General features: G+C 44.6%; 1 long non-coding RNA gene across 1 annotated transcript in view; it reads right to left on the bottom strand.

Moving 5' to 3' along the window:
• LOC142826982 (uncharacterized) overlaps positions 1–17,616 on the bottom strand; it is a 58,559-nt gene extending 40,943 nt beyond the window's left edge. Inside the window, exon 1 of the long non-coding RNA XR_012901298.1 lies at positions 17,506–17,616. This is a non-coding gene — a long non-coding RNA (uncharacterized LOC142826982). The remainder of the gene's footprint in view (positions 1–17,505) is intronic.
• Positions 17,617–21,366: the final 3,750 nt, after the last annotated feature.

Genomic DNA, 21,366 nt, shown 5'->3' with positions numbered 1-21,366 from the left:
GCTCCCGTCCACTTACACCCCTTCTCTACCTACGCTATATCTTCATCATCTGGACCCATGGGAAGGAGACTCTGGAAGAATTTCACCATGATTTCAACAGCTTCCACCCCACCATCAACCTCAGCATGGATCAATCTACAAGGGAGGTCCATTTCCTGGACACCATGGTACAAATAAGTGACGGTCACATCAATACCACCCTATACCGAAAACTTACCAACTGCTACACTTACCTGCATGCCTCCAGCTTCCATCCTGGACATACCAGACGATCCATTGTTTACAGCCAAGCACTGAGGTACAACCGCATATGCTCCAAACCCTCAGACAGAGACCTACACCTACAAGATCTTCAACAAGCATTCTGTAAACTGCTATACCCACACGAGGAAGTGAGGAGACAGATTGACAGAGCCAGACGTGTACCCAGAAGCCTCCTGCTACGGGACAAGCCCAAGAAAGAAACCAACAGAACACCACTGGCCATCACCTACAGTCCCCAACTAAAACCTCTCAACGCATCATTAGTGATCTTCAACCCATCCTGGACAATGATCCCTCGCTTTCACAGGCCTTGGGAGGTAGGCTGGTCCTTGCCCACAGACAACCCGCCAACCTGAAGCATATTCTCACCAGCAACTACACACCGCACCATAATAACTCGAACTCAGGAACCAATCCTTGCAACAAACCTCGGTGCCAACTTTGCCCACATATATACACCAGCAACACCATCACAGGACCTCATCACAGGACCTAACCAGATCAGCCATACTGTCACTGGTACGTTCTCCTGCACATCTACCAACGTAATATATGCCATCATGTGCCAACAATGCCCCACTGCTATATACATCGGCCAAACTGGACAGTCCCTACATAAAAGAATCAATGGACACAAATCTGATATTAGGAATGGCAACATACAAAAACCTGTAGGGGAACACTTCAATCTTCCTGGACACACAATTGCAGATCTAAAAGTAGCCATCCTGCAACAAAAAACTTCAGACTTCAAAGAGAAACTGCTGAGCTACAGTTCATCTTCAAGTTTGACACAATCAACTCTGGATTAAACAAAGACTGTGATTGGCTTGCTAACTACAAAAGCAGCTTCTGCTCTCTTGGAATTCACACCTCCAGATCAGCTGCTAGAAGTGGACCTCATCCTCCTTGATTGGATCCACCTTGTCATCTCCAGCCTGATCCTGGCCTGCATATTTATACCTTCCTCTGGAAATTTCCACTACATGCATCTGATGAAGTGGGTCTTTGCCCACGAAAGCTTATGCTCCTACACTTCAGTTAGTCTATAAGGTGCCACAGGACTCCTCGCCGCTTTTTCAGATTCAGACTAACACGGCTACCCCTCTGATACTGAAAAACGATAGGTAGAGCATATGTGGAACAGTGTATGCAGAGCCATTTCAGCAGACAAAGAAAGATCACACTGCGTAATAACAACCTAAGAAGAGCTTATCTGGAGGAGCTGCCGCTGCTGATAGCTGTATGTGCTCACAGCTTGACAAAGTCTAATTGATAAATTGTTATAGATTCATTCTCTCTAATGACATTACCCATGACTAATTCCTAGCCTCACTGTGGATGTAACATTAAGTGATCAATTAAGTCCTTATCAGCAGTGGCAGATTAAACTGCCACACAAATAAGACCAAGGTTTTTCATTCATAGCTGGATCACTGGTAAGTGGATTTCTATTGTAGAAGTTTATATTATGAGATAGATTAGGCCAGTGTTTCCCAACCTGGGATGTATCAGATGAGTTCATGGGGCAGAGGAGAAGATGAGTGAGGGTGTGGAAAACACAGGATCACAAATCCATCCCAATGGCCTCCTTCCTATGCTGCTACATCTCTTTACCGGTTTACAAGGTCGTCCCCCTTCCCCCCCCGCCTTAACCAACAAAGCTGAGGGCCTCACAGAAATTAATGAATTTAGTTTCATAACACTTCTACAAGGCTTTCAGGGCTAGTCCCCACTCTGGAACTCCAAGCGCAAAAGATGGGGGCCTGCAAGAGACCTTAAATACTTTGCCTCTATAGGCTCTGCTTACAAAACAAAAACAAAAACCAACATCACTCCCCAGAGTCACAGAGGGTATGTCTACACGGGCACCCTAGTTTGAACTAGGGATGCAAATGTAGGCATTCAAAATAGTCAATGAAGCAGGGATTTAAATATCCCGCTTTATTAGCATGATCTTGCCAGCGCGTTACTCCTATCAACAGCTGTTGGTTCGAACTAACATTACTCCTCATTTTTGTAATCTTTGTGAAGCGGGGATATTTAAATCCCCGCTTCTTTGACTATTTTGATGCCTACATTTGTATCTCTAGTTCGAACTAACGTGCAAGTGTAGACATACCCAGATGTACTGGCTCTTAAAAAAAAAAAAAAAAGAGAGAAAAAGACTGCCACCATCAAGTGATTTAACCCTGAAAAAAATAGGAAGGGACACTTGAATTCCCCCAAGAAAGCTTGAAAAAATAAACAAAAAAAACCCACAGAAAACAATTGTATCTCTGATAGCTGACCTCCCAGGTTAGGCATACACACACACAGACCTCCTATTTCATTCCAGGACACAAGACTCAAATCATCAACTTCAAAAAGGTGATTTTATTAATAAAAAAAAGAAGCTATCCTTGATACAGCATACTTGGTTGCTAGATATTCCAGAGCAACTAAGAAAAGAGCAGATTAAAACAGAGGGGAAAAAATGATATCTCTGGGCACTTCTTAAATAGTGAATGTGGGGGGAGCAAATGGATTTTACACTGAGAAGTTTTACCAAAGAGAAAAATAAAGAAAAATAACCAGATCACAACTAAAGATGAGTTTTCCTTCTACCTGTGATCCGTGGTGATCTGTACTTCAAGGCCCAGTTCACTCCCATGCCCAATATTCCTTGTAGGTATGGTAATTCTGATTATTGCTTCCTCCAGTCCTTAACTTAGAACTCACCCAAAGAGAAATGGCAGCAGGTATCTATATGCAATTGAAATTTGAGCACTGTATCCCATTGGTTCTTCTGGTCTCCTGCCAACACCCTTGCTAGCTACCTAAGTTTAATCTGAAGACGTCCACATAGTGTGCAGCAGCAGCCAAAAAAGCAAACAGGATGTTAGGTATCATTTAAAAAGAGATAGAGAATAAGACAGAGACTATCTTACTGCCCCTGTATAAATCTATGGTACGCCCATATCTTGAATACTGCGTACAGATGTGGTCACCTCATCTTAAAGATATACTGGCATTAGAAAAGGTCCAGAGAAGGGCAACTAAAATGATCAGAGGTTTGGAATGGGTCCCATATGAGGAGAGATTAAAGAGACTGAGACTTTTCAGCTTGGAAAAGAGGAGACTAAGGGGGGAAATGATAGAGGTCTATAAAATCATGAGTGGTGTGAAGAAAGTGAATAAGGAAAAGTTGTTTACTTACTCCCATAATGTAAGAACTAGGGGCCACCAAATGAAACTAATGGGCAGCAGGTTTAAAACAAATAAAAGAAGTTCTTCTTCACACAGCACACAGTCTACCTGTGGAACTCTTTGCCTGAGGAGGCTGTGAAGGCTAGGACTATAACAGGGTTTAAAAGAGAACTAGATAAATTCATGGAGGTTAGGTCCATAAATGGCTATTAGCCAGTATGGGTAAGGAATGGTGTCCCTAGCCTCTGTTTGTCAGAGGGTGGAGATGGATGGCAGGAGAGAGATCACTTGATCATTACCTGTTCGATTCACTCCCTCTTGGACACCTGGCATTGGCCACTGTCGGCAGACAGGGTACTGGGTTGGATGGACCTTTGGTCTGACCCAGTGTGGCCGTTCTTATGTTCTTATAATCCTTTAGTCAGTGGGTTCTGGCCAGCACTCCTCCTGTCCACCACAAAGAGTATCATGCCCATTTTACAAGTGGAGAGTTTGGCACGGATGGGGTAAGTAATGTGCCCATGTTCCCACGGGAATTGTCTTCATGAGCAGATCCAAGAACTGAATTCTGTACTCCTGAGTCCCTACCCAGTGAGTTGACTGCACAACTGTTCTTCCTGCCAGGTATAGAAGCAGGAGCTTCCTGGACAGTGGCTCCTGTCCCTTGCTCCCTATCTGGCCCTTTTTGTAGCTGGCTGTGGGAACCATTCACGATGTATAGGCCTGCCAGTGCAATCTTCTTTTTGTGTTCTGGTGCTACAGTGCTCAATCTAGTGCTGACACACCAATGCTTGTCCTCCCCATCCAGAAGCATATAGTCATCTAATGAGTGGGGGTTGGGAGGCAGACACTGACCTGATAGGGTGGGCTGGATAAAGGGAAGGAGAAGGGTCAGGAAAAATAAAGGAGGAAAAAGTAGTTATGAAAAAGACATAAAAGACAACAAAGAAAACTGCGAACAAGAGAGGGGGACAGAAATTAGATGGTGAAAAAGAAAGAGGAGGTGCTGGTTGTGTCAGGACGTGGTACTAGCAAAAACAGGCTGGAATGCGATGACGGAGATAGAAATCACTGACAGAATTAGGCACTAACCATAGAATCCCAGTTCAGTGATAGTCACTTTAAAAAATTCCTCTCATGGGAAATTACCAAGATCTCTGTCCTTCTGCCAGAAGCTTGAAAGTCTCATCAGTGTGCCCAGCTACGATTCAGATCCTACACAGACATGGAAACCACTTTAAACCAGGGGGTGCAGCAGCATCCCTAGTACCCCTAGTAATTGCACCTATGAAACCTACGGACTTAGGGGAGTTTACTCATACGTGGGGATGCAAGAGTTTAATTGTTTCTGCTTATCAGTTTCCTGTTAATGGTTACATTCTGCTAGGGTCTCACTGGGGGCTCCTCTTAGCTACTGGTCTGATGCTCAGAGCTCTGCTGCCTCCACGCCTGGAGCGCTGCTGCCACCTGCCATCCCTATACACCCAGCATCCTGACTGCTGCCCCGTGCCAGGACTCTGCTATCACCTGGCATCCCGGAATCCCAGGATTCCTCCAGGCTGCTGGCCCTGCAACCAGGGTCCGGCACAGCCGTCCTGCTGTTGCCTGGGGTCCAGCTGCTGGCCCCATGCCTGGGACTCTGCTACCCCTTCTCCCACATGCTGCCTGGGATGCCTGTAGATGTCAGAGCCTTAGGTGTGGAGGAGGCAGCCAGGACCCTGAGTGTGGGGGCACCTTTCTGTACCTGTAGGTCCCCAGGTAAAATGTTTAATCATGTAACCAACAGAATTGTTTGTTTACATGGTTACAGATTTTATATGTTTTTACATCCCTACTCATATGGTTAAAGGTTGCAGGATTGGGGTTTAAGAATGCCACTTACGCATGGGAGAGTGGTGGGGGATGGGGGAGGGAATGGCTTTACTTTATGTACATCTAACAAAGAGGAATGTGTCCTAGACCCATTGAAAAACAAAACAGCAGCACTGCCACCAAGTGTCCAAAGTGAAAATATCTTCTTTGCGGAAAAACTTGGACGAATAGTTTAGCAGCACTTTAAAGAATAAGAAAACATGTAGATTGTATGAGGAACTTTTGTGGACACAACCCACTTCTTCAGATGATTGGAGTATTAAAGGTCCAGATCCAAGAATAATAAGGGAAGGTGGTGGGGAAAAGGGAGGAGAGGGAAGTGAATTAGATTGTTCAAGTTACAAGAGACTGATAAGAACAATATGCACCTCTATAAGTACCCATTGTTTGGTAGATTGGTTAAGTCATTAGGATGTGGAAGGTAGTGTCCCAACCAGCCAATATCTTTATTCATTCCTCTTGGATAGGAATCTAACTTGTAGCGAGTGCAATATGGATAAGAATTCCCAGCTCACACAGTTACACTGCTACAACTACTTCCAGGGTAAAATCACTTGGTTTAAAAGAGGACTATGTAGCACTTTAAAGACTAACAAAATGGTTTATTAGGTGATGAGCTTTCGTGGGCCAGACCCACTTCCTCAGATCAAATAGTAGAAGAAAATTGTCACAACCATATATACCAAAGTATACAATTAAAAAAATGAACACATATGAAAAGGACAAATCAAATTTCAGAACAGAAGGGTGATGGAGGGGGGGAGTAAATGTCTGTGAGCTAATGATATTAGGGGTGATAATTGGGGAAGCTATCTTTGTAATGGGTAAGATAATTAGAGTCTTTATTCAAACTTAAGTGTAAAGTGTTGAATTTAAGCATGAATGACAGTTCAGAGGATTCTCTTTACCTCCCCCACGCTTCCCTCTTCTGTTCTGAAATTTGATTTGTCCTTTTCATATGTGTTCATTTTTTTAATTGTATCCTTTGGTATATATGGTTGTGACAATTTTCTTCCACTATTTGATCTGAGGAAGTGGGTCTGGCCCACGAAAGCTCATCACCTAATAAACCATCTTGTTAGTCTTTAAAGTGCTACATAGTCCTGTTTTTTGTTTCAGCTACCCCAGACTAACACAGCTACATTTCTATCACTATTCTTGGCTTAAAAGTACTTACATGTCTCCTATGTGCTTTCAACAGGCTAAAGAAAAATTCAAAGAAGGTGGGCATTTTCTTTTTCAAAACTTTTTTCAATGAAATTTGGACATTTTTGAAAAACTGAATGTTTGGAAAAATACTTTGATTTGAAACTGTTTGGGGTTTTTGTGGGATGGTTGTTTTCTTCTAGTTTTTGAAGGGACATAGGCAGTAGCCCTGTATGCAGTTTTACCACCTAACTTGCTTATATTGATTGCATACAGACTGAAGGTGTCTGTGCTTTCAGCTCACACACAAAAGCTTTTTTTTTTCTTCATTATTCAATATAGAAATCTAGACATGTATATCTACAGCTAAATATCTTGAAAAAGATAGTTGGAGGCATAATGGACACACACACGAAAAGTATTTCCCTACTTATCAGTAGGGTGATGTGTGTAGATAGCAGTATCCATACAGAGCTTGAATAGTATCGCTGTGTAATGATGCATCTATTTTTGTTGAAAGGAACACACTCCAGTGTCAGTAAATAGAACTGCAAAAAGAGTCATCCTAGTTAGCAACAAACAATCCAAGTTGTCCATACCCCCTATACTCCACTTCACACCTGGTTACAGAGCTCTGTGACTCTGTCCTCACCCACAACTGTGTCCAATTTGGGGACAATTTATATCTTCAAGTCAGTAGCACAGCTATGGGCACACACATGGCCCCACAATATGATCTTTACGGCTGACCTTGAATAATGTTTCCTCAGCTCTCACCCCCAAGCATCCTTACTCTACTTACGCTACAATGGCGACATCTTCATCATGTGGACTTGTGTGACAGAGACCCTTGAAGAATTCCACAGGGATTTCAACAACTTCCACCCACCATCAATCTTAGCTTGGATCAGTCCACAAAAGAGATCCACTTGCTTAACACTACAGTACAATTAAATGATGGCCACATTGACACCACCTTATACTGGGAACCTACCGACCATTATACTTATCTACATGCCTCTAGCTTTCATCCTGGACACATTTCCCAATCAATTGTTCCAGCCAGATCCTAAGATACAACTGGATTTCCTCCAATCCCACAGACAGAGACAAACACCTACAGGAGCTCTATCATTCTTAAAACTTAAATACTCACCCGGGGAAGTGAAAAAACAGATTGACAGAGCAAGTACTCAGGCATCAACTTCAAGACAGGCCCAACAAAGAAAACAACAGAACACCACTAGTCATCACCTACATCCCCCAGCATAAACCCCTCCAGCGTATCATTAACAATCTACAACCTGTCCTTAAGTGACAGGCCAATCCTCCCCTACAGACAATCCCCTAACCTGAAACGTTCTTTCCAGCTACCATGCAGCATACCTCCATCATATTCACCCAGAAACCCATCCCTGCCATCAACTCCGGTGCTAATTCTGTCCACATAAGCCACTGCATACAACTACATATCCACTAATGTGATCTATGCCATCAAGTGCCAGCAATGCCTACCTGCTTTATATATTGGCCAAACTGGACAGTCTATGACAAAAGATTAATGGTCACAAATCAGATATTGAAAATGGTAACACACAGAAACCTGTTGGGAAAAATTTTAACTTGCCTAGGCACCCACTAATGGATTTAAAAGTGGCTATTCTCTTACGAAGTAATTTCAGGAGCCAGTTAGAGAGTCAATCTGCGGAACTGGCCTTCATATGCCAATCTGACACATTTTTAGCCAGGGATTGAACAAAGACATTTCTTGAATAGGCTAAACTTAAAAAACAACGAATACTGTAGTTTAGTAGCACCTTAAAGACTAACAAAACATGTAGATGGTATCATGAGCTTTCGTGGGCACAGCCCACTTCTTCAGATGACAGGAGTGTTAGAAGTCCAGATACAAGAATAAATAAGGGAAGGAGGAAGAGGGGAGGAGAAAAAAAAAAAGAGAAAAAGGGAGGGAAGAAAAAAAGAGAGACAGTGAGTAGATAGTTCAAATAGTGACAAGAGGCTGATAAGAACAATTAGCACCTCATTGTTTGATTGGTTGGTTAAGTCATTCAGATGTGGAAGATAGAGTGTGAGCCAGCTGATGTCCCTGTTCATGTCATTTGCATAAGAATTAAACTTGTGAATGAAGTTAAGTTCCAACCCTTCTCTGTGTATTTGGCTTGTGGAATTGTCCTGAAACAAAATGGTGACTTGGAGATCCGTTAACGAGTGTCTTGAATCGACTGTTATATTCAATACCCAAATGACATAAAAAACTAAGTATAGGCAAATCTGCTGGCTGATGTCTGTTATTAAATTATGGTCTTTTTTCTTCAAGCCTGAACAACCTGTGTACAGGAAACTAGACAGATCACCAAATGCATTCCACCTAATATCCCATGAACCTGTATGTTTCTTTCCTCCTACTTGCTTAGTATTTATTTGTACCCCAGGATCCCTTGCTCCATTCATCTGAAGAAGTGGCTTGTGCCCATGAAAGCTCATGATACTATTTATATATATTTGTTAGTCTCTAAAATGATACAGAACCATTCTTGTGTTTTACATTCCTCCCCCCCCCCCCCCCCCCCCCATCCTTATGGCATTAAAGAGAGTACCAAAGGCTACTCAGATTTCAGAACTGGAAGCTGGAACTTCTTTCTTCCCGAGGAAGGTTTCTTTTCATCAGCGGCTGAACACAACAACAATATAGCAACTACTACCTCTCTGAACTTACCTCTTGTGCTGCTGGGTGGTATTCATCTGCTCCAGGGGGGAACAACTGAGGCAGGCTAAAGAATCCCACCCATTCATACATTGACAACCACAGACATGGAGACAAACACTTTTCACCAGGCTCTGGGGCTATTCCTGCCTCTTCTGTTTCTACTGCTAGGCCCTCGATGGACTGCTCCTCTGGCAGGGTGGGTGGAGTCTTGTCATCAGACATCTTCAAGTACAGATACAGGACATGTTGCAGCTGCTCTGGTGGCAAAGCCTCCTCGGACCACTACGAGCACTAGCTTGATCCAGTGGTTGCTGGCTCTCTGCTAGTTTTAGGTTAGGTTCCTAGCTGACCAGGCTGCCATAAACCACTGAGGGCACATTGCCCGGTGCAGTGCCCAACATTCAGTTAAAGTGTAAAACAGTGTAGCCAGACAGGAACCCCCCTTGCAACATCCATCTTGCTTGCCCCTCTTAGGTGCCTGGAGCATACAGGGAACACAGAGCAGTAAAATCAGCATAGTCTTTGAAGCCTTGACAGGAGACCCAGATATGCTAGCTCAAAATGACCCTGGATGGCTGTAAACAGAGATACGCCAATTGTTGACCTTGAGCCTGCAAGAACTGCCTTGACTGAAACCTATATTGATATGAACACACACTCGTCCGGGGGGAGGAATCTCCCACCCAGTAAAGAATGTCCAGTACTCACAATTTAGTTATTTCTCTTACAAGTGTAAATTAAGTTGAAACTCCCTTATAAGAATTGGCGTCACAAAGATGGACCAGTACAATTTCTTAGATAAGAAAGAGAATACAGACCCCTATGGGTATAAAGATTGATCCAGCAGCACACTTACTCTGAGCGTCAATCTACCATCTATCTGCTGGTCGGATTAGGTGATTGGCCTCCCGAGGTTCCACCTCGTATTTGTCTTTCCTAGGAATTGAGGGACCGGCCCTGGCTTGACCCACTGGAGTTGAGAGGCACAGAAGGGGGTAAAAATTGTACCTGGATGTGTCCTTTGTCTCAAGTATACGCATAGACTTAGAGCTCTTTAAAGATTAAGCTGTCACGTGGTACCATTATTTCTATTTTCTATCTTTATTTTCTTTGTAATCATTTTTAAGATCTATATTTGCTAGCAGTTAAGAAATAGAGCAATAGTCATTGTAACCATATGATTTATAAGCGTCTTTAATAAAGCTGTAACTGTTTAAGCTTTAACCTGATCCCTTCAGTTGCTGTAACAGAACCAAGCACAATTTAAAAGAACTCCAGCCAGTCATAGGGCAGACACAGTGAGGGAGAGCTGGGCATTTGGATCGTGTTGCCTCCAGGGAACAGATCCGTAGGGGCATCCGTCAGCCTTCCCTAGGCTGCCCGCTGTGAAGGGACACCCCCCACCCCTCCCCCAGTTCTAGCAGCTAAAGACATGGGTGTAATAAGCTCTCCCTGCAAACTTTGGGGCCTCTGTCAGCCTGTTGGCTGCCCTCCGTGAAGGGACCCCAGTCCTAGCGGTCAAAGACACAGACGTAAAACTTCTCGGGGCGCCCGTCAGCCTCCCCTAAGGCTGCCCGCTGCGACAGGACCTCGTGTCCCAGCAGTTGAAGACTCGGGTGTATAACACATACACACGCACTGCCCTGACCATCGGCTGAGAAACAGGCAGAATGACAAGGAGTTCTCAGAGGTGCAGGTCTCGTTCCCTGGCTTTCCAGTTGTGCTCGAGCCACCTACTCCACTCCCTGCGCTGGTCACTCATCTATTGAATGCCCAGTGCTGCCAGCTTCTCTGCTATTTCCTGGGACCCTTGCTGTAGTTGAACATGTTGCTCACCTCACACCAGAGATGTACTGGAGTCTGACTGTGGTCCTGTGACTAGGCGGCAGCGTTCTTGGCAAAGGACTAGTTAATGACGGGGGTGGGTGGCTCTCCAGCTCAGTGATCAGAATTGGATGGAAAGGTTAAATGCTGAGCAGCTGCACTTGAATCAGGGGGACTGTTTGTTTCCTCAAGGCTGATTGAGTTGTCTTGGCCTAGAAAGGCTAGAGACACTGTCCCAGGGGACCCATGCTGGCTCCTAGAGAGCTTGCTCCTAGGGAGCTCCTAGGGAGCTTGCTGACCCAAGTCAAACAGATGTGTGTGGATGATGCAGGGGGAAGGTAGGACACAAGTCAGATTCCAAGTGCTGGCTTACATTGCAGTACTGGAATGCTACGTCAGATAGGAAACTAGTGGCTGAAAGATCTATTCCAAGTAGAGGGATAACAACGAGAACTGGGCAACAATTTTTGGACAAATAGCTTATCTGCTGAAAAATGCAGTTGGGGGCCAACCAAGACTATTCCCAAGGTTGTGCTGAGCTCACTCAATTGTTTTGACTGAACCAAAAATGTCAGTAATAATATTAAAGAGGAACACTGAAGAGGTTGCAGTGGTGAAGTGACAACAGACATATGCATGGAATTAAGGTGGAAACATTCAGTCAACTTTAACACAGGAGAGGGGCAGCACCTGCACAACACCTGTACTCTCCTGTACCAGGTACTTCATTGGGCCCCCCACAGGATTTAAAGGACTCCTTAGCATATAACCTAGAACACGGGGAGACTGTCAAGTTTATCTGCTTTCCCCTTCCCCCAGGACTCAGCACTTTATGAGTTCGACCACCCTTCTCCCTTTGAAGGGGACAGAGGGTGCAGCAGGGTGGAGAGCTTGGGCCATATGGGTCACAAGTTCTCACTATCCCATAAGCCCAAGGCCCATAATCAAAATCCATGTCTTTGAATTCTGAAACCTGTTCATTTTATCCTCTTCCCTGGACTACAAACTGGTCACAGGGAGGACCAGCGACAAGCTTCATTGCTCACCCCCAAACCATGCAGCCTGTCATTACAACTCCTGCCCAGGGGCAGCAGGTATGTATAATTTTTGGTGGTGCCCAGAATGGCTCCGATTCCTTCCCCCCAACACCTGCCATGGGCTGTGGCTCTAGGGCTGGAGAGGAGAGGTTTAAGGTATGGGAGGGGCTCAGGGTTGAGGTCAGAGAGTCTTGGCCTGTCTGAATAGAAGAACTTTTTGTTTAGGTTTGCCACATTTCAGGAACGTGCCCAAGCCACTAGGCCCCTCCCACAAGTACAGGGTGTCTCAATCTCTCTTCTTCAAGGTGTATTATTTAATTAAATAGTCCGGGGAGCAGGAATTTGAACTTGGGTCTCCTACCTTCAGATTCAGAGCCCTACCTGTCATTCTCACTCACTTTTCCTGGCCCACTGACTATTCATTGTTACCATGAATAACTACATATTGCCCCTTTGAATGACAATGGATAGCCATTAGTCCAGGGAAAGAGTCTCATAGTTAGTTATTCCGTATTTTGTGGTTTATTCTGCTTAATGGGCAGTTCATTTGCTCCAGACATTCAATCAAATGGCTAAACGGGTATTACAAATAATATTGGCTCACTGTGAGCTGTACCCATTTAGCCCTGGCAGGCGAGCAATCTAAATGTACCTAGATCTGAGAATCTCATCAATGAATCTTGCATTTGAAAATAAGATGGCCTGGAAATAGCAAAAGCGACGAGGAGTCCTGTGGCACCTTATAGACTAACTGAAGTGTAGGAGCATAAGCTTTCGTGGGCAAAGACCCACTTCGTCAGATGCATGTAGTGGAAATTTCCAGAGGCAGGAATAAATATGCAGGCCAGGATCAGGCTGGAGATGACCAGGTGGATCCAATCAAGGAGGATGAGGCCCACTTCTAGCAGCTGATCTGGAGGTGTGAATTCCAAGAGAATAGAAGCTGCTTTTGTAGTTAGCAAGCCATTCACAGTCTTTGTTTAATCCAGAGTTGATTGTGTCAAACTTGAAGATGAACTGTAGCTCAGCAGTTTCTCTTTGAAGTCTGGTCCTGAAGTTTTTTGCTGCAGGATGGCTACTTTTAGATCTGCAATTGTGTGTCCAGGAAGATTGAAGTGTTCTGGCCTGCATATTTATACCTTCCTCTGGAAATTTCCACTACATGCATCTGATGAAGTGGGTCTTTGCCCACGAAAGCTTATGCTCCTACACTTCAGTTAGTCTATAAGGTGCCACAGGACTCCTCGTCACTTTTGCAGATTCAGACTAACACGGCTACCCCTCTGATACTGGAAATAGCAAGCACTTAAAAGGTGACTACTACCTTACAAGGAGCCTCAATTAAAACAGTGGGTAAAAATTTCCAAAGGTCCCAATAACCCACTAGCTGTAAATGTCTGATGAGCCTGCAGTGGGTGCCCATTAGCCTGTAGGTTAGCTAGAGAGAAGTTCTATTTAAATATTAACGAGAGAGCTTAACTTTTAAAAACATTAGTGTGCTCTTTGCATCAACGGAGCATTGAAATAGGAAAAGAAATAGGGTCACCATCTCTGCCCTGCTCTCCATGCCTTACGGATGTCCCCAAAGCCAGCTATAGAGTCAGACATGCCATCTGTATCAGCTGAACACTTTGGAAATCAGCAAGTAGTCCTGTGGCATCTTACAAACTAACCAACAGTCTCTTAGGTGCCACAGGACTACTCATTGCTTTTTTTAAAGTTACAGACAAACACAGCTACCCCTCAGACTTTTAAACACATTGGGAAATTGGTGCAGGAATATAGGATTTGGCATATCACCTCACACCAGTGCTATATCACTGGCCTCCGGCACTGGCTGACCCTTCATTGTATCACAGGCAGAGCACGCTCATGCAATGATGGACACTGAAGGCTGAAGACAAGGCATGTCGGATTCCTTCCTCTCATAAAGTGAATACATATACTCCTGGAAGCAAGAGATCTGATTATCGATGTTTGGGCTTGCCTAACTAAAGAATGTTATTAATGCTCATTTAAATGACCACTTCTCTTAAATCCTGGACTCAACCTCCTTCACTAATGAATTCAAAAGGCTGTCAATGCTCTGTGAAATAGTATTTCCCCTCTGACCATTAATTTAATCAAATAAGCTTTTGTATTAGCAGGGAACAATCTGACTGTATCTGGTTCCAAATAAATAAGAACATGCTGTTGACTTTTTTCCCTGTTGCATGTCTTCTAGTAATTTCATGGAAAAGCGTGTTTAGAGCAGGGTAAAAACCATCGAACTTGAACTTGGTTTCGTGGTTTCCATGGCAATAGAGTGTGGATTTTCCATGGCAATCTCAACATGGATTTTTTTTTCCTCATTTTGCCTCTTTTCTTTTTGAATTCAGACGAGCTGCTACAAGTTTGTACTTAGGAGGAAGAAGAGGCCAGGATTCGCAAAGGCACTCCTGTTCACTTAGAAGTGATTTCACCAGCCTGGATTCTTTACCAGAGTAGAGCGCTTTGAAATCAATGACTTGCGCTGTCAATGGCTTGTCAAGTTTTAAACCAGAAAGTGGCCAGTAAAATGAATATGAAAGTAAAAGTAAAGTGAATATGAATTTAACCATTCAGACAGTCAAATTCTTCCTTTGGTGTCATCAAAGCTTATAGAATTTCCCACACTCTCTTCACTGGTGGTTTCACTGTTTCAGTCTTTGCACTCCCCCCAGTCAGTGACCTACTCTACAGTGAAAGGGTTGCAGCTTCCTGAGGAATTTTCAATTGGGGAAGACTGGAAATGAATAAGTCCACTGGTGGTGGCTAGTAGAGACACATTCTTCTGTACCTTTGCTTATTTCTATTGCAATATAACCCCATCCCTTTCATCTGATTCCCTACCTGTGACTGAAGTATTGAGAAGCGCAGCCCATCCTTTTACTAAAACTCAATGCAAGCCGAATCAAAGTTGGAGATGCTTTCGCACTTGCCCTTCTGAAGCTTAATAATAAAGGTTCTTGGTTGGCAAGGACTGGAACAGTGTCATGTGCAGGCTGCACAGAAGGACTGCAGCGGGCCCGCCTGCATTTCCATAGAGGCCAGCACAGTATTATCAGCAGTTCCAGCATTTTATTGACTTTCAAATTCATGTAGAAGAAGGGGCTGCAGAATGCCAAAGTATGGGTATGGGAGGCCATTAGTGTCACCCCCAGGGCTATACCACCCTACCCCATCTCTTCCTCTCTACTGGGTCACACCCCGCACTCCCACCACCAGCACCTGATCCCACTGTTCTGTGAACCCCTACACATATCACTTCCCAGGAACCTCAGCCCTCAAGGGAGCTTTTGTATTAATCTCATCCAGAGTCCCTGCCTCCTCCATCCCATTCCTTATCTTAACCCTCTCTGTTGGCAAGTCTGGATCTCTGGTGACAGGTTCATTCTACTGACATGGACCAGCTGTGGATGTTTCATTTCAGCGTTGACATACTGTGGAGTGCTAGTACAAACTACCCTTTTACATCTCTCACCTTGGAGAACTGCATGCATGGCAGACAGCCACTGCGTTTTTCTCCCTTTCACCCACTATCAAATTCCAGTCGTATTCAGTGGGGGTACATCTACACAGTGCAGCTATTTCGGGATACCTCTGGCTACCCTGCGTTATTTCAAAATATTTTTTGAAACAACGGGCACACTATTTTGGCATTCCTGTAACCCTCGTTCCATGAGGGTGACGGGATGTCTTGAAATACTATATTATTTTGTGCTGTGTAGACGCGCCAAATTTCAAAATAAGCTATTTCGTAATAAAATCAAAATAAGATACACAATTTGCGTAGCGAAAGTTGCGTCTCCTATTTTGAGTTTAGGGTGCTGTGTAGATGCATCCTGGGAGAGCCCAGTCACAATGGTAGAATATCCACGGACAGCTTTGTCTCTACTTACTAAATTACTCCTGTTCTCTGTAGCAAGACATTATATCTATATATCAACTACATGCTAGATAAGAAGTTGAAGTGGATTGATAACTAAAATAGTTTTAGATAATAATATTAGCTAGTCACAGATAACAACTCCTGATATTGCATAATAGATCTATTTCAGAAAAGGAAATACATATACAAGTTTCTTTAAGATGATGGACAAAATAACTAAAAGAACACAGAGGGACTTTGGCTTATTAGCCCATCACACAGCAGAATGTGGCCTAGTGGACTTCAAACCAAGACTCATACATTTCTTCCCAGCACTTGTCATTTTCTTGTTGAGTATTTTGGTCAAGTTACACTATGATGCTGCAATAATTGAGCCTACAAATTTATTCCAATTGTAAGTTTAACTGTAACAAGTGAGTGTAAATTCATAGGGTATCACAATAACCTCGAACAACATGAGCAAAAGAACCAGACAAAGAAGCTGGATTAGTCTAAACCAGAAATATAGCATAAAGGCTGTTACAATTATACTTGATAAAAAAACCTGGAGATGTGGAGCTGGAAGTTAATGAGTCATAATTGGTATATTAGATATTAGGCCTAATCGCTGGACAAAATGATGATGTGATGGAATATTCTATTCATCTCTCACTTTGAGTCCTTGAAAGGAAGAGCTTTTGTGGGAAGAGTATGAAAGAACAAAGACAAGAACAGACAGAGGTTACTTGAGCAAACGTCATTCTTGTAGCTGCCACCCCCTCCATCTCCTGAGAGTCCAGTCAGTTTTCCCTGTAAGCTGTGCCACCCAACTGATTAGCAGAGTGCCCACAGCTGACAGCATGGCACATCCACACGTGCCTTTGTGCACTTTAAACTTTTTCCATACACTTGCAGAATAAATTGTGAGGGAACATTGCATGGGAACCCAGGCCTTTTTAGGCCTAATTCAAAGGAACATCCTGACCAGAAAGAGCAATCCAGATGACATCAACACTCCTACCAGCTCTACTAGAATCCCTAACCCTACCAGGGATGAAACTGAATTGGACTTTAGCAGCAGCAACAACAGCTTCAAGTGCATCTCAGCCAACTTCTTTTCTTTTCCCCCAAAGGACAGTTATTGCCACCTTTAATGTCTTTTAAGAGACTGTCAAACAAGGGTGTTTTCCTACTAAAACCTCTCTCCAGCTAGAGGTAAAGGGAACAAGGAACATTTTTTAAATGGAAACCTTATTTCACATTTCAAATGCTTTAGCTGTTTACATTTAAGAGTTTCTTTTCTTTATCTTTAATAAAAAGTTAAATTTTTAATGGTGTATTTGCCCTGGGGCTAAACAGGCTGAGGTCTTCATACACTGGACTCCAGGCCTTCTTTAATACTGTTTAATGTGGGACAGTGACTAGGTTATGGTAGCCACCTTTCACCCATATATTACACTCAAACTAATGCAAAGAAACATCATACAAATGCAATTAAAACAATAGCATCCGTGCACCATTATCTCCACTTAACAGATAGGAAAAGGCTGACCTACCAGTGAAATCTGCCAGCTCTGTCACCTCCAGAGATGAAGTCCTGTATTTATCCAAGGCAAATAGAAAACAATTGCAGTGAAAACTTCCACCATGATGTGCATTTACCTCTGAAATGGGACCTCCTAGAGGTTGGAAGGTGATTCTGTCTCAGCAAATCTGCCAGCTGATATCTGTTACTGATTATGGTTTTTGTTAGTGTGAACAACCTGTGTATGGGAAACTAGACAGATCACCAAATGCATTCCACCTAAGCCCCTAAAGAGCCATTCCATGAACCTGTATATTTCTTTCCTCTCACCTGCTTCTAAGGAATCCGGTTCCCTTGTTTTGAACCTGTAACCTGCACCCCTTGATCCTTTTGTCATTATTTGTCCCCCATGATTAGTTGGACATGGGTCCAGTTGTCCCTCCCGCAAGGCTGGGGGAGGGGCTTTTAGAACGTGGATGGGCTTTGCCCGCCCACCTTCCCATGTTTTCAAATAGAACCTGCTTCTAAGGAAGCAGGCACTAGCCACAGCTAGACAGGGTGACTGATCCTTTTAATTTAATATGGCAGCTCCTATACAGGACTATTAGTGCAGAGAGCTAAGGCTCTCCCATGAATTCTCCTATATTACTGACTCTTGACTTGGCACGTTCCTTGGCTTGCAAAGGGGCATGTGCAGAGTCAGGGTAACAAAACAAAAGGGTGAAGTCAAGCTGATACTAGCAGATATGGTGTGAATCAAGCAGGACTGGATAAGGGGGGGGGGGGAGCTAGCCGGGCAGTTGCTCGGGGCACCAACCTATGGGGGGCACCTGATGGCAGCTGTAAGGTGCGCAGAGTGCTGAGGGCGGAGCTTCGCATGTGTCACGCACCCGCTGCCCGGGGCGCAGGAATGGCTCGAGCTGGCCCTGGAGTCAAGCTAGCATGGTGAACAAAATATGGCACAATAGCAGCATTGGCAGGGTGAAGAGATAATTTTGTCTTGCTAACAGCAGAGGGCACTTTCATTCTAAACACTTAGCTGCTCACCACATTTTGCAAAAGAACATATCTTCATGAGCAGCGCAGCATTGTTCTCCAATCAATATTTCCTTTTGAATTAATAATGCCAACATGTTCCAGGGCTGTGATGCACACTTTGATCCAATAAACATCCAAGAAATAAAAAGCAGCTCCAGTGTTACCGATTGCTCCTGTACCATACACACACAATTGGAGTTAATTGGACTTGAATTGGAGTTAATAGCCATATTATTCTGTTAAATTATGGGGAATTCACATCTACAAAGTTCTCTCTGCTGTTTTTTTCTTTCATTGTGACACTCCACAGAACACTCCGCTTTGCTTGCTCGTTAACATGGGCACAGGAGGAGATAGCTGACGTAGATTCATATTTGTACCTGGGTAAACTGCATAAATATGCCTGGATTTTTTAACGAAACCCTCTATTGATTTAGAGCAAATACAGCATCTTCTGTATGAGCTTCCCCACACTCTGTGTCTGAGAGAGACTACCTAGAACATGAGGGGATAGGTCATCACTTGTACACCTTTCTTTTGTAACTATCAAGATGTCCAGTTGGGGTGGTGACTGGGACAGGCTGTGAACATCTGCTCAGCAGGGAGTGGAACAAAACCTGCCACTCGTTCTACAAAAACAATAGAAGTCTGTCTGGTAAAACTCTGATGACTACCAACCTGGAACAGTGATCAATACTTCAATCTCCTGAGTTAAAGGCTTGCAACCTGACCAGAACTCAACTACAAGGGTCAGGCATGGCAGCCCTATGGCTGGGCAAACTGTACTTTCCCTCCCGGGCGCCTTAGCAATAGGGGTGCTGTAAGGGGCTCAGACTTCCCCTCACTGGCTGCGGCTGGTGCAGCTCAGTTCTGGTGCTGTATAGCAGGAATGCTCCAGTTCCCTGCCTCATCCTGAGTCTCTTAGTTTCGCTGCTGCACTCTGCTGCTGGGAGCCATCCCCGCCCAACTTCTGCGGCGCCTCTTTCCTGACTGGCCAGTGGAAGGGGAGTGTGGTGCCTCCGTCAGCCAGTGGGAGTTTGGGAGGGCAAGGGAAGAGACTGGGAACACAGTGCAGAGCAAAGAAGAAACCAGTAAGTGTAGGGTGTCCTGACCTTGTGCTCCCAGCCCCCTCCTACTGCCAGCCCGTCCCGCCTCCTGGGGATCCCTCCCTATCTCCCAGAGGACCTTCCCTGTGCTCTCGCACCCCTCCCCCAGCTCCCAGGGGACCCATGGCCAGCCCTGAGCAGCAGCAATGCCAGGGATGCTGTGTGCATCCAAGTCAGTTTCCCAAGCGTGGGTGCAGGAGAGAGGTGCAGGGATTAGGATGAAGGGGGCACAGTGCAGGACTGGGGACAGACTGGGGGGCAGGGGTTGGGGAAAGGGAAAACAGTGCAGGGATTAGAGTGCAGGAGGGGAGCAAAGGGGGCACAAATGTTTGGGAGCCCATCATGGCCAGAGGAAATAGGGGGCACCATGACTACAGGGCTGGGGCTCCATTTTCCCTAAGGCCAACCCTGGGGTCAGGGTCAGGTCAGGACAGCTCAAAACCACCACATTCCTTTGGCTCAGGTTGGGTCATCTCTGCTCACCTTCTGCCTGTGAGGTTGGTGCAGCTGCAGCTGCCTACCCTGCTCCTGCCAGCTGTTACCGCCTCACTGTGCTGCACCTCTCACTCCACTGTACACACAGCAGGAGTGCAACACGAAGCTGCCACAGCAATGAGCTCACGGGTAGGGGGTGACTGGAGATGGATTTCAGGCGCAGGGGGCAGGGAACAGGAAGACCAACAGACCTAGTCTTAAGGACAAAACACTGGTGCTGACACAGGACTGAGGTGGAAGGAAGTGTTCCATTCAGGTCAGGTCTGAGAATGATTTGACTTTCTTGGACTTGAAACAGGCTCAGCTTAAACCAGCAGTGGGCAATAACTGGCCTGCAAGCCAACCAGTTTTCCAGGGTTAGCCTCTGGTGGGCCCCCATTGCTGTATTTACCTGTGCCTCTGCAGGTATGGGTGCTTGCAGCTCCCATTGGCTGCGAATCACTGTTCCTAGCCAATGGGAGCTATGGAAAATCGCATCTCAGTCCATGCCACGTCCCGACATTCCCATTGGCTGGGAATGGTGATCCATGGCCAATAGTAGCTGCAAGCCCCTGTAATTGCAGAGGCGCAAGTAAATATAGCAACTAACCCTGGCGAACCATCACCGTCTTATCACCCACCTCTGGGTTAAGCTTTAAAATTAGGCCTGCACAGATCTCTACTGCAGGGATGCTTTCCTCGTCCTGTTCATCTCCGTCGTCATTAATAACATACAATGCACGTTGCTTAAATACTATCCTTCTGGGGCCTGATCTGAACTCTAAGGAACTGCAGGACTTTAACTGCAAGTTAGTATTAATCAGTTAATGACAAATAAGTTATTAAGCTGGATACTGAGGAAACTGTGAAGCTCTCTGGCCTGCATAGATCAGGAGATCAGATTAGATAATCTAATGATCCCTGCTATCTTAAAAATCTCTGACACTAGGGGAAGGGTTTGGATTGAAAGACCAAAACACATATACACAGTTTTTTTTAGCTTCCTAGCAAAAGCCTTTATAGCCAGATGCATTCCCAAGTACAGTGTAGACATATCCGAGAAGTTTACATTTCTCCACAGGTCTTCTGCTCAGTAATCTTTGTTAAAGTAGGAAAAGTACACAGAGGCTTACTGTGTTTTACCTTTTTTTGTGAAAAATCATAATTAACTATGCCTGTGAGGTAAGTACTGGCCCTCACTCTATTATACTGCTAGTGAGATTTGCATACAATGTACTCCAGAGTTAAATTGCTCATAAAAAAAACCCAAGTAA

This window comes from Pelodiscus sinensis, chromosome 1 (assembly GCF_049634645.1).
Source record: "Pelodiscus sinensis isolate JC-2024 chromosome 1, ASM4963464v1, whole genome shotgun sequence".
NCBI lineage: Eukaryota > Metazoa > Chordata > Testudines > Trionychidae > Pelodiscus > Pelodiscus sinensis.
Note: the sequence above shows the minus strand (reverse complement) of the source record. Positions and strands in the feature narration are given on the sequence as shown.